We start from the raw sequence: 14,811 nt of genomic DNA, 5'->3' as shown, positions 1-14,811 counted from the left end.
TTTACGTCAAAAGAGAGTTCTCCATCTAACAAGCGATACGAGATGCCTAAATACTCAAACAACTGACAGGCATTTCCAAATGAGCCAACACGCTTATTTACCATGCGATACGCGTAGACCCAAGCTACGTTTGGGGCTTATACGGCTGGATGTGGTGTGGAAGGTAACGGATCGTGCGAGGCCCATTGTTATGATAAGGTCCGTCGATAATTTTGGACTTGGGATCCAAAATTCATGCTTTGAGGGCCAACATCTTAACATGGGCTAGTAGAGAGATGAAAGCAAGCCCAACAAAGACTTAGAGCCCACTAGAGTCACTCCCCTACCCAAAGTCCATTACACCAGAATCTGTAGCCCAAAAAAAACTCGTTGGAGTCGTCTTCCCCAAATCAGGAACGCTGTTCCATCAAGTTGTTGCTGGGATTACTACTCCACCCTTTTTTGGTAAGAACTCCAAGTCTATGCAAAAGCTTCCAAACTCTCTTCCTCCGAAATCCTGCCTCAATTTCCAATAATTCTTAGATTTTTGTGATCACAGTTTGCAATAGCACAAATTAGGGGATTATGATCTCTCAAAGATCACAGCAGCACAAAATCTGGGATCCCCATCACCGTCCTATACCTGTGCCACTGGTCTTTACCCACATAGCCAAAGCAAGCTCTCACTCTTGTGGTTTCATGGGGAAAACAAACGCTGAAAGTTTTAGAATGATCCCACCAAAACTGGGAATACCCTTTCAAAGCCTCTGGTTCTTGGCACAAATCCTTCTCATCTATCACCGCTATAAAAGGCAAGTTCATTGCCGTAGGAAACCAAGCCGCAATAGCCCAGAAACATCAAGCAAGAGATCAAGCTTTATCTCTGAATCCCTAGCCATCAATTCTTCTTAACCAACCTTAACCCAAAACCCAGAAATCATGTTACTGCTGGAATTCTCCCTCTCTGCTAAACTCTCATGCATCTAGCTCCCACACCATGCCCGCCTATAAGCCCTGTTCTTATGAAATCAAGTCTAATCGCTCCTGTTATCATCAAGCCAAATAGCTGCTGTTACATCTAACAGGTTACAATGAAGTTGTTCTTGGGTCAACCTTTGAACGATTTTGGGCCTAGTCTCGCACAACTAGGAGGGTCTTGCTGCAAAGAGTCAAAATCACAAAGTCACCCTCACAACCTTATAAATGGAAAGTCGTTATCTTACCTCTACAACAAACACGCGCACGAGGACAAAATTATGAAAGGAAAGTAGCATATGAAAGAAAACCATTAGAAATGGTTTTGAAGGATGAGCAGTAACTTGTTACTTAAAAAAAAAAAAAAAATATATATATATATATATATATATATAGATGAAGATTAATTAAACTAGTTTTGCTCTTTTGACTCTTTTATTTTGGTTGTATGTATACATTAAAATGTAGAAGTTGTTTTAGAGAAACGGGAATTGGGAGGAAATCGTTGTGTATTCTTATTAGTAATAGGGACCTCTTTATATAGAGGATTATAAGACATTGAATCTGAATTGGACAAGGAAAGGTAATCATACATTGAATAGGAATCTTTAAGATTCTCTGAGATTATCTAATTAAACTTTATTACCACTACGTCATGTAACCTAGAGTTTGGACCAGACACAAAATAGAGAATAACTTGAACACTTCCCCTTGTGTCGCCCAAACGCGGTGTTTCTCTCGTTGCCTCGCTAAAAACCTTGCGGAGTAACAAAAACTCTGTGGGACAAAAATAACCTCGGTCGAAGGGGAAAAAGAGTACAACACACCTTCACGTTTCGAGACCATACATGTAGACATCTCCCCCTCATGTCTGCATCTCCCCTGATGACTACGGTCATGGGGTTTCGTCACGTACCATGAACTTTGGCCCGTTAGTGTCAAGTCAACGCTCGGTCAAAGCCGAAAATGGTCGGTCAACTTTCATGGGGCCAGTCAACGCCCATCATGGCTAGTCAACAAATGGTCAACGAGCGGTCAAGGATGGTCAACGCTGATAGGAGTGGTCAACGCCAACTCCCAGTTGGCCAACGCTACACCAAAAAAAAAATAAAAAAATTTAAGGTGCCAAGTTACTTTGGGCTCCCAATCTTCTCATTAGCTCATTACTCTAGGCTGCTACTCATCCAATCTCCGTCAAAGAGTCACCGCTAGAAGTCTTATCCTTGGCTCATTATGCTTGGTCAACGTTGATCAGACCTGGACAGCGGCAACTCACAGCTTGCAAAAAAAAAAAACAACAATTTGGCTCCCATTTGCTCTGGACACCCAGCACCGTCATCCAGCATCCTCTGCTAGGCCTTCTTCCAGAGTCAACCAAAAACCGCTGGGCAGCCTCCGCTGGCATCCTCCTTCGCTAGGCCACATCACCGCTGAGCAATGGCTCCGCTGAGCATCGCCTCTGCTGGCAAGGCTCAGCAAGGCCCAAACACACATAGTATAATATTCAAGTGGATGTAGTCTCTCGCTCTTTCTCTCTCCCTCATTCTTTATGTTAATTAGACCCCTTGGTCACAAACATTAACAGCTACGAAATTAGAGTTTTAGGGTTAGAGCTTCGTGCTGATTACGTGTTTTAGAAAAACGGGAATTGAGAGGAAATTGTTGTGTATTCTCATTGATAATATGGGCCTCTTTATATAAAGGATTATAAGACATTGAATCTGAATTGTACAAGGAAAGGTGACATACATTGAATAGGAATCTCTAAGATTCTCCGAGATTATCTAATTAAACTATTACCAATAGGTCAAGTAACCTAGAGTTTGAGCCAGACACAAAATAGAGATTTACTTGAACAGAAGTCTAATTTTTTAGGGGAATAATATATTCATTGATTGAAAAATCATGACAACCATATTAGATCAGTGCCAGAGTCATACATATGTTTGGACTTATCTCCTTCATATTATCGAAACCATAGACGGCCTGACCAAGAGTGCTTCTAGTAAGCAATGTACACCCATTAGATCTCAGATTACACACTTTATTCAAGGTGCCTAAAACTAAAAACTAAAACCTTATAACTATTGGATGTTACATGACTCAAAAAAATTAACTAGAAATCAGCCTAAGACTCAAATGGTGTACAACAATACTAGCCAACGTCGAATGCACCTGTCACATGCAATAAAATCTCAATCCCAACTCAAAATGCTGAGAGAAGATTAGGGTTTGAGCCCAAAAGCCCATGCCCAACATCCTCTTTTGTGCATCTTAAGTAAGAAGGTTGTCACCACTGAATAAAAACTAGAGCCCTAAAGGGCTACCCCCTGACCACCTCCGACGGACAGCCTTGTCCCTGGATTGACCATTGAGAACAATGAGAAGAAAACTAGCTCGTCTTAGAGTTGACTTAGGATCAAGCCACAGCTAAATCATTAAAGCTTCACAAGGGTCACACCAAAAAGTCAAGGAATTGTATACAATTCCAGATCACTACGTCGTTACCATCAAGATCACAGGTTCATCACAAAACCAATAGTTATTAGGCCTGGGTACAGATCGAGCCCTTATGTCAATTTACTAGGCCAAGGACCAAGCCTGAATTATTTTGGCCGGGCCCAAAATGAGTTATTCATTAGCTATGACTGTTGTAAAAACATACCAAAATTATTGGAGCTGGGTTTCCGGGGTTTTGGGCCCAAACTAGCCTTAAAGAAAAACTACCGAGAATGGAAGCACGATGAAACCTATGATCAAAAGCAAAACTTGATAACAAATCTGTCACACCCCGAATTTTGAATAAATAAATTTAAATCCGAAACGCGATAACTTAACAAGCACAAGAAAAACACATAGAAAATTTTTCATTTAAATTAAGCAACTAAACAAACTAAGCTCACAATGTCAATACCGACTTATTCTTTAGAGTCACATATTACATTACATATAGTTTACAAATTAAACTGAATGACAATTCAATAAGTAAACACACCCACCACAACTCACTACACAGCAGAATACTTAAAACTAAGAGTACCCTTCGACGTGCACGCTTCCGAACGTACACCTCAGTTTCGACGGCGATTAATCGATATTCTAACCTGCACAATAAACCCTACACCATAGAATAGTGCACCGGGTTGAACAAAACAAACCCGGTAAGCTTTTAAGCCCATATGAGTAAACTCAATTAAAATGACTCACGTCACTCATGCTTATAATTTCTCAACTCGTAAGATAATTAAAGCAACAACATTTAACTCCACAAAACACAGCCAAACATACAAAATCATCCCTCATTTGTATCAACAAAAATAGTTGTCACCTCAGTGATGTTTCAAATAATTTTCAGTCTCGACAATACAACCACGAAATCACACTTCTTTCCTCTTAACATAAAGCATTTATACCATAATGACGTGATAAAATATTTCTTGACTCTCTACGAGTCTCAACCACAACTGCACTCACAACATTAAAGTAAATAAAACAAGTAATCCCTGCTTAGAAAATTAGTTCAGGACATCACTAAAAGCACACAATTCAAATCATAGCAATTCCTGCGTAAAGTTTAGTTCAGGAAATTACATTAAAACAAACAACAATTCAAAATGCAGTAACCCCTGCATATGACTTAGTTCAGGAGATTACATTGAAACAAACAATAATTTAAAAGGCAGTAATCCCTGCATGTAACTTAGTTCAGGAGATTACATTAAAACAAACAATCCCTGCATGTAACTTAGTTCAGGAGATTACATTAAAACAAACAATCTCAGTTTAATCATTTTTCAACCCAAAATCAAATTAAAGCAACCAATGTCACCTCCACAATTCATTCGAAATCAAGTCCCACATGGACGAAAAAAGAAAGGACACCAACACTCTCTTTTAAACAAATATACCCAAGGGCACACAATAACTTAAAGTTATTCCCCAAGAAGTATATTGTACTCAAGGGCACACAATAACTCAAAGTTATTCCCCAAAAGTACATTGTACTCAAGGGCCCACAATAACTCAAAGTTATTCCCCAAGAATTACATTGTACTCAAGGGCACACAATAACTCAAAGTTATTCCCCAAGAAGTACATTGTCAGACATACTAGAGCTCTAACTGAATCGTAAACTGTCACCTTGTTACTCAACACCTCACTGAACTCAACTACTCATTCAACACAATAAGCAACAGTTCAAAACGATATTCTGAATAAATCATAATTCACTCATATCACAATGTCACGCCATCCAATATATATATTCCACGTAAATATATATATACATAGTTTTATAAATTATACTTCTTGAAAATCATTTTATATCAAAAAATTGTTTTAACTTACCCATGAACCGTTGTCGATCAAGTTCATATAGTTTAAAATAATTTGTTTCGATAAATACGATTTTTCATGCTAACAATTAAATATGCTAAATTAAAACATAACTACTTTATCAACCGAAACACCGGGAGATTTACTCACCTCTAATCTAGCTACGTCTTCACACAAAACCAAGACAAGCACCAAATCATCCAAACTCCGCTCACACAATTCCATCAATCACCTAATCACATCAAGGTCAAACTCAATACAACACAAATCACACAATTCACAAAACACAATTATATAACGATCCAACAGTCGGATCGTCATCTGAGACCATCCAACAACCTCGGAACACTCCTATAATCAATAAAACAAAACTACAAGTCGATTGGATGGCCGAATCCTCACGGATCGAAAACCGAAACGAATCGAACACCCTAAAACCCTAAAAATCATAACATGCACATACGATCTCCGAAAATTACAAACTATATATTGAAATTCTCGTATTGACGTGTAGATCGAAATCAGGAACATAAACTGTCCTGGGGGTGACCGGAAGTTGCCGGAAAACACCACCATAGTGGCAACGCCGCCGCCCACCCAAAGTAGGAATTTGGAAAAACTTCCAACACCAAAGTTCTTCATCTCAACTCCAATTGAAACTTTCATAACTACCACAAAGTCTGAATCAAAGCCATTTGGCGATAATTTACCTCGCAAGTTTTGAAAACCGATGAACCTTAGATTCCCAATCTTCCAAATTTGAGCTCCAAAAGTTGAATCGTTGCAAGCCGTTTTGTGGAGAGTATCTACGTCCTTTGGGCTTCAAAAGCCTCTAAGGATCACCGGCTATGGTGGCCAGAAACTTGATCTCCGATCTGGTCGATTTGCAGCTCCACCGTGCAACTTCTCGGCCTTGTAGCGTCATTCACAGGTCTACCCACACAGTGAAACTTCACAGGGTGCTAGATGGGAGTGAGGGGAAGAAATAGGGACAAAAATCACAGACTATGGTGGCCGGACGGCGAAGAACGAATCCGCCTAAGTTGGCTGGGCGGAACTGAGGTCGGAAGAGAGGAGAGAGAAAAAGTTTCCCATTTTGGAAATTTCTGATTTTTTTCCTATTTAAACAAAATGGCAACTTTTTCTGACGACCTTAACTTCTTCATACGAACTCCAATTTTCGCGTTCCGCATGTCCACGAATTCGTATCGACGCGCTCTACAACTTTTGTGAATGAAGTTTTTTGGAGAAACCCAACGAATAAAAAGTCAACCCTTTGACCCCTCAAAAATAAAACGTTTTTAGTAATTATTCGTCCGAAACACTTTCGCTCCACCCCCGAATCACAAAATCGTCCCAACAATCAACTTAATAAATTCTGAAAAATCATTAGAAATTAATAATGAATTTCCAGGGTATTACAAAATCCTACGATACCAACTCGAAGCACCCAAATTCTAAGGGCTTTGGGTTGTCTTTGAACTTCATCTTTTGTTAAAGTTTAAACCTTTATCTGCCTTGATTGGCCCGAAGCTCAAAGACAACCTCCCCTTGATTCTGAAATCCCTAAGCCCTTTTCAAGCTCAACCAAATTTAGTGGCGGCGAGGATAGGTATCAGAAATTCAAGCCCGAAGAGTCGGAAAACCCATTTAAAGAGCATAGTCAATTCATTATTCGAAGAATTTAGGGGTGGATAAGAAAGAGAAGTGCTTTACCATAGAAGTCAGAGACCAATTAGGACTAGGATTTTGGAGGGAAGAGACCCTCATAACGGTGTTGATATATTTGTGCCATGGGAAATTGATATATCTGGGAAGAAAAAAATTAAAGAGAAGAAAATCTAGAGAAGAAGACTTGTGGATCAGGAAGGAAGACAAATAAAAAATATTTATTAATTAAGAATCAGGCCCAACGGGCTTTTTAATATTCAAAACCTCAGATTGGGATGGGGGGGGTGGCCACACTACAAAAAAAAAATTGCAATAGCCACGGCGCGTCCCCGTAGCAAAAGTTTCTTTTGCCGTCGCAAAAGACCATTGGCGACAGCTCTATGACGGCAATGCCAACGGCGTCGCCAATGTTATTTGCCACGGCAATTCGCCGTCGCAAGACTATTAGCGACGGCAAACAGCCGTCGCAAGAATTTTGCGACTGAAAAATGCCGTCGCAAATACCAATGGCGACGCCACCAACCGCTACTGAAGTTTTTTGCTGTCGCAAAAAGTCATTTGCGACGGCATCAAAAATATTATTTATGAATAAAAAAAAATATCTGGCATGCAAATGCATGCCATTTTTTTTTTTTTGGAATAAAAGCTATACAAAAAAGGATTTCAACTTATACAAAAAGGAATGATACATTCATGAATGTTGCAAAAGGAATGAAGCTTCCACTACACCAAAAATCTTATCAGACAACGGCAGAAAACCGATGTGGGATTTGGAGTCCCACCGTTGTAGAGTGAGCCGTTGTCTGATGAAAAATCAGACAACGGTGGAACACAGTTGTGTGATAAACACACAGACAACAGGTATGTGTTATAACTGTTGTGTGATAACTCGACAGATGGCTCGGCAGATGCCAAGCGCAGCTGCGTAGCAGTTGAGGCGCTGTCTTCAGACAACAGTGCCAGTTTTCAGCTGTTGTATGTTAAGCGTGTCAGACAACATTTTTTTATTTTGTCTGTTGTCTGATTGATTTTCAAACTTCAGTTCTTGGACTATATCTGTTGTCTGATTAACTTTAGGACAACAGAGTTCAATTGGTTCTGTTGTGTGATTAACTTTTACGACAACAGAGTTTAATTAATTTTGTTGTGTCATTACTCCTCACACAACAGTTTGTAGAGTATTAGTGTGGTATGATTGTTACTTGATCATTGTGTGATCAGAATTGGACAAAATTAATACTCCATTATTACCTAAATAATGGTACTGATCAATATTGGATAGAAATTTGAATCTAATTCATCTATTGAAGTATTCCAATTCATACATTAGAGAATCAAATGTACTATAAAGAACGTATTTCTCAATCATCTATACATTAAAATACAAAAAATCATTCTAATAGCTCTTAGATATATGTATTGACGACAAACTTAGCCCACTCATTCCACATCTGAAAATACCAAATCATATGTGGTGCTCTTAACTCACTACACTAATTTTTCAATCAGACGACAGTTTTTCACTGTCGTCTGAGTATAGAGTTTGCTGTTGTCTATCTCAATGCCGTCTGATACATGAATCAGACAATACCAGAAAACTGTCGTCTGATAAAGTTTACTACAACAGCAACTACTAAACTGTCTGTTGTCTGAATACCACGAAGAACAACAGCAATTGGTACCTTAACTCTTGTGCAAAGTAATTTCAGTTGACAGACCCTGGAAGAATGTTGACGTGTAACGAACATTTAGAGAACATTGATTTGTAAAAAAACTGTTGTCTGAAGGAAGCTTGTAGATCAGCAAAGTAATTGACTGACTTTGAACAAGACAACATCAAAACTATTAAAGCCATTATGTATCATTTCATCAGACAACAGAACATATTATTTTTTTGTTGTGTTACATCTTGTTAGACAATTGAATATGCTTAATAAGTATTGTAGATAGATGATTCAAACAACAGATTTTTCTTTCTTTTTTCTTCATGTTCTTTTGTTAGACAATGGTTTGCTGTTGCTTTTGAATTGTCTGAGATATAAGAGAAGACATACATTCTGTACAATTGAACAACACATCCTTGATTGCAAAAATCATTTCATTCCATCAGCAATATTCATCTCAACATTTACATAGGAATTAACATTCCCTAAGTGCCTATAAATACATAAAGCCGGAAAACATAAAACTTGTCCTTATTTATCACAGCAGCATTCTCGAAGTCCTTGATGCACTTTGACAGGTAAGATGTCACCTTGGCAACTATTTGCTTATCTGATACTACACAAGAAAAATGGATCAGACAGAAGTCCGGTTGAACTTATGAAGTAACTGATCAATAAACAAAGCACAACCAACACACCAACACAAAGTAAAACCAAGCAATCTTCCACTCAAGAAAGCTCCAGAATATCACTTAAATGTCCACTCCTGGACTACCTGAAAACAACAAGAGTATAGGGAATGAGCTTCACAAGCTCAGTAGGTACGACAAAACAATTTTTATAACTAAGTTTCTAACCCAGCATGCACCAGAAAGTGAAAGACAGAAAGCATGCTTTTAATTACTTTTTAGCATCAGAAAAATAACTACAAATTGAGGTTAAAGCTCAACAGTTGCTGCTGCACTTGTGAAAGAAAACCAGAGATCCAAAGTAATATATATTGACAAGGAAACACTACTCAAATCAGTAAAAATACAAAAAGCTTGGAATTTACAGCAGCAGCTGAAATTTATTAACTGGAACGCATCTTCAATGATGTAAACACACGAGACTAATATGAGAATGGAATTTTTCTTTAAGAGACTTCACGAGTGGGGATTCCTTTCAAAACTTTAAAGAGATGTTTATTAAACATTCTTATCTAAGGATTCCTTTCTACATAGAAAACTTAATGAGAAAATTCCAGTAACGATGAGAAGAGGATAAGAAATACAAAGGACCAAATCTGTTGTACATGCTTTGTGAGAAGAGAACAAAATAGTAACGATAGCAATAATTCCTGGCATGCTTAGAAAAAATCCCAGCAAGGTATGATTCGAAAGCAAATTCCAATATGCTGTCAAAAGACCAAGGTTATATATATAATCAAGAAGAAAACACATTTGCTACTTTGTTTAAGTGATCGAGAAACCACTTGACATTGCAAACTGAAAGACAAAAAGAATGATACTCCAACAGTATACTTTTATCAATATATGTAGTCTCTTACATGCACTTAAGAGACTTCCAGAAAGCCTTTCTATAGCTTTATCAAACAATAAATTCATTGAAAGGGGAATATATATACATATAACCATATGGTATAGTCGGAACTCAATGAGAAATATATGCTTATGTTCATCAGAACATGAATATGTAGGTATTCAAAATACTTTTTGATGACAATTATAAATAAGGAGCTGATTCCATTTGGCTAGAAAAATTAGTAAAAGGGGTATTATTAAACACCGAATTTTGATAGGCAAACCCAGACATGACGCAGCAGCTATATATATTCATATATATATATATATATATATATATATAAGTTCTTTGCTGCAAACTAAAGATATAGTTCTTGTGAGCACCTTCAAGAGTTTCAGCAAATTATAACTCAAAAGGCTAGTTATATGGTAATGTCCAAAGACCATAAAAGAAACAAACAAATAGTAGTAGGACTCGTCAAATATATTGCTGATCGACCATTCCAGAAATTTATGATTATAAACTACACCAACATTCCAAAGAAGAACACTTTTACCCATATGAATTCGATCTAAACTCAAACTTGGTAAATCACTGTCTATACATATCGTAAATCGATTGTTCAAATCCTTGTATGAAAAGGAATGGAACTGTGTTGGAATTAAATCCAAGAATGAACCATTTGATTCAAATTTGACTAGAACAGTTGAGACAAAAGTGTATTTCAAACCAACCTTTCCAAACTTAAACTCGAATTCAATCCCACAAATCACCCTTTAAATAAAATCCTTTACTGATTCCAAACAGGACTTAGAAGACCAAGATATAGTGATCATAAAAAGTAAGGACGTTTGGTACTTAAAATTTGTTTGCCCGTCATATAATTGCAAATCAAAACAAGGTAAAACTCCACATAGAGACAGATGCATCAGTACTAAAACAAACAAGGTTCCACCAATTTCTAATCATGTCAGAATCTCATAAGAATTCGTAGAGAACACAATTGCAGAAATCAGACATGTCTGAGATGCATCATATAGGATAACTACAATGAAATTTTATAGATAGTACCTTGCACGTGCTAAGGCAACAATTGCTCTTTGCTGGTTTGACAAGAAACCAACTGACCCGTTCCCATTACATCGGACAGTAGACATAATTATCACAAACAGGAATCCAGGAGGCATTAAAAAACAACTCTAAAAAGACACATTGATGTAAAGCAGCAATATCGGCATTTACATAAAGCACAGTATAGCTAACCTTTGCGTAGTAATCCTTCCAGACCCTGCGAGCAATCTGATGACCTCCCAAATCAAAGGCCTTGAACTTGATTTTGCCAATACATATGACAGAATCTCATGGTGAGACTCAGATGCCAGCTCGGGGTTTCCATACTTTCTTTCTCCCATATAGACAATGTAAACCTGGCATTACAAGTCACCAAAAACCAATGAAAATTAAAAATTAAAAAAACCCATCATAGTAAATCTGACCATTCAAAAAGAGACAACATAATCAAAGTAGTAAGAGTAGACTCACATTTGTGGAAGCAAAAGAAAGAACGAACCCATAACTGTGCAGAGCAAGAAGAAGCAAAAGGGTGACTGTTAATGTCTAAAAGTCTAGCGGTAGCTGGACTTTAGTTAACGCTGATCCGGCGGGCGGATCGATACCTCTGTTGTTGGTGGTTACCGTTACCTGTCAAGTAAAATACAATGGGCGTCAGAGGGAGACCGCGCTGGGCGGTCTTCGACTCTCCGATGCCTAAGTTAGTCAATGTATTTATGTTGACAAAGTAACAGTAGGTAAGTATTGAATGCGTAATAAATGAGGAGAGAGGAGAGGACCTTTTATAGGTGAGGAAGAGGATGATCTTCTCCTTGTTTTCGATGTGGGACTGATGTGCTTCAGTTCCCAGTTTCAGTAGCTTCTGATGTTAACTTGACACGGCGCGTGGCGGCGCGTCTGCGGTGCTTTGGGGTTGCTCCGGGGCTTGGGCGGTAACCTGGCTAGCTGTCTTTACGCCAGTCACTTATATGGTGGGCGTTGGTACCCCTGGCGGTACAATGAGCGTGGCTCATTATAGCTAATTATGCTTGCAAATGCACATGTATGTACAAGTCCCCCAAATCCCCAGTCAAGGAGGGCAATCTTGGTTGGGGAGTTGATCGGCGGTTTGAATCGTTTCTCCCGCTAGACTTTGCAGAAGCATAATTAGCGTCAGTGCGTCGTCAACCATGGATTTACTGAGCAAACGCTTTGTGCCCTTTCGGGTGGGCCCCTGCTAGGCCCCCCAGGGAGTCCCCCACTCCCCGGCTAAGATGGACCTCCGGATGGTCGTTATTATTGTTTGTTGAGGGGGAGCTGCATGGAGCAGCGCTGCACGGAGCAGAGGGTGTTGGGTTGCGAGCCCAATCTTAGCACCCAAGTGACGGGGGTCAACGTACTTGATCAGGGCTGTCGTAGACTGTTGACTAGTCCCCGTGTCCCGTAGGGACATTCTGACCGTAACCCCGCGTGGCGGCGTTGTCAGAGAGGCGTGGCCTCGGGATCCGCCGCTGGCGGAAGTCCCCCTGCTAGATGTATCAGGAAGCAGCGTCAAGTAGACGTGCTTGGTGGTATTTTATTGAGCGGTGTTGCGCTGAATAAAGTACGCAGCTTGTCAGATGAGAAAGGGGGTCCGCTAGCGGTGTGCTGTGTAGCGGAGGACGCCCCGTTTACCGAATGACGAAGGAAGTTCCGGTGGAGACTTCGATGGTGACAGGAAAAGTTCCGCTGGCGGGGTGTCGCTCAGTGGACTGTCACCTGAGATGACAAGTGAGAAAATCCTCTGGCGGGGTTTCGCTCAGCGGAGACTCCGTCACTTGGAGAATGGCAAGTGAAGGTCCGCTGGCGGGGTTTCGCTCAGCGGAGACTCCGTCACTTGGAGAATGGCAAGTGAAGGTCCGCTGGCGGGGTTTCGCTCAGCGGAGACTCCGTCACTGTGAGAATGGCAAGTGAAGGTCCGCTGGCGGGGTTTCGCTCAGCGGAGACTCCGTCACTTGGAGAATGGCAAGTGAAGGTCCGCTGGCGGGGTTTCGCTCAGCGGAGACTCCGTCACTTGGAGAATGGCAAGTGAAGGTCCGCTGGCGGGGTTTCGCTCAGCGGAGACTCCGTCACTGTGAGAGTGGCAAGTGAAGGTCCGCTGGCGGGGTTTCACTCAGCGGAGACTCCGTCACTTGGAGAATGGCAAGTGAAGGTCCGCTGGCGGGGTTTCGCTCAGCGGAGACTCCGTCACTTGGAGAATGGCAAGTGAAGGTCCGCTGGCGGGGTTTCGCTCAGCGGAGACTCCGTCACTGTGAGAGTGGCAAGGGAAGGTCCGCGGGCGGGGTTTCGCTCAGCGGAGACTCCGTCACTTGGAGAATGGCAAGTGAAGGTCCGCCGGCGGGGTTTCGCTCAGCGGAGACTCCGTCACTTGGAGAATGGCAAGTGAAGGTCCGCCGGCGGGGTTTCGCTCAGCGGAGACTCCGTCACTTGGAGAATGGCAAGTGAAGGTCCGCTGGCGGAGTTCCGCTCAGCGGAGACTCCGTCACTTGGAGAATGGCAAGTGAAGGTCCGCTGGCGGAGTTCCGCTCAGCGGAGACTCCGTCACTTGGGGTTTCTTCTCAAGTGGTGACTTCCCTTGGAAGCTGAAGAAGACGACGGTTGACACGTGGCCAACTCCTAGAGGGTTAGCGTGTGGAGGTTTGTCTGCTAAGCCTAGCCGTCTTCTCGTCATTAATGTGAGTAATGATGGATTTCGTAACCGAGGCGACGCCTCGGCTAATCCAGGGAGTTAGTGAAGACGTGGGACACGTGTACGGTTGCTACGTGATGTCGTTTTGTAGCGGACGGCTCAGGATTACTTGATGTTGACATAAAAAGGGGGGAACTGAGCGAGTTTCGACACTTCTGGAAAATCTTCAAATCTGAGTTGCCTCCTTCGAGCCTTGTTCGTCTGCGAATTGCGAAGGAGATCCCCGGGTTTGCGTGGAGTAGTCGGACTGGAGAGGACGAAATCTGTCAGTGAAGACGAGCTGCACTCCAAAGTCTTCGACGTGAGGTTGGTATTTCGGATCCTTTTCCTGTTTCATTGAATCTGCAATGGTGGTTTCTGGGTTTTGGTATTTCTGTTAATGGTATAATATTGCTTCTGTGTTATTCTCGGAGGGTGTAGGGAGAGATTTGAGGGAGGTTACGGTGTTTGACAGAAAGTTGGGGTTTTGGATTTTGCTAGACGGTCCAATCTGGGTTGAGTGTGTGGTTGTTTTTGTTTTGGTATTTTTGTGGGTAATTGTTCTTGACATCTTTGGCTATATCTTATGTGAGAGTAGGTTAGATCTGTATTTGTGCTGACTGATGTGGGTTTTAGGGTTTGGGATGGCCAACATCATAGAGATTTCGAGCAGTAAGGATTCCGGGTCTGACGTGTCGTTCAGCGTGGCGGATATGACTTTTATTGACTCGTTGCGTCCGTCTGCCCATGCAGGAACCTCACTGCCAGAACCGCTTGAAGTTGAGCCACTTCAGACCATCCCCTGGGAAGTAGCTATGGATCGTGGTTCGCGTCCAGAGAGCTCTAGGGCGGGTGAGGTTGCTGGGCGCGACGAGCGTTTGGCGAGCAATAGTGCTGCTAGCGGCT

At 41.1% G+C, this 14,811-nt stretch overlaps 1 long non-coding RNA gene across 1 annotated transcript; it reads right to left on the bottom strand.

Moving 5' to 3' along the window:
• Positions 1-9,133: 9,133 nt before the first annotated feature.
• Positions 9,134-11,754, bottom strand: LOC121051606. The gene is made up of 3 exons (XR_005806211.1): positions 11,691-11,754; positions 11,412-11,575; positions 9,134-9,234 (listed from the first exon to the last, which is right to left on the bottom strand). It is a non-coding gene; the product is annotated as an uncharacterized LOC121051606 (long non-coding RNA).
• Positions 11,755-14,811: the final 3,057 nt, after the last annotated feature.

This window comes from Rosa chinensis, chromosome 2 (assembly GCF_002994745.2).
Source record: "Rosa chinensis cultivar Old Blush chromosome 2, RchiOBHm-V2, whole genome shotgun sequence".
Classification (NCBI taxonomy): Eukaryota; Viridiplantae; Streptophyta; class Magnoliopsida; order Rosales; family Rosaceae; genus Rosa; species Rosa chinensis.
This window is presented reverse-complemented; position numbering and strand designations above follow the sequence as displayed.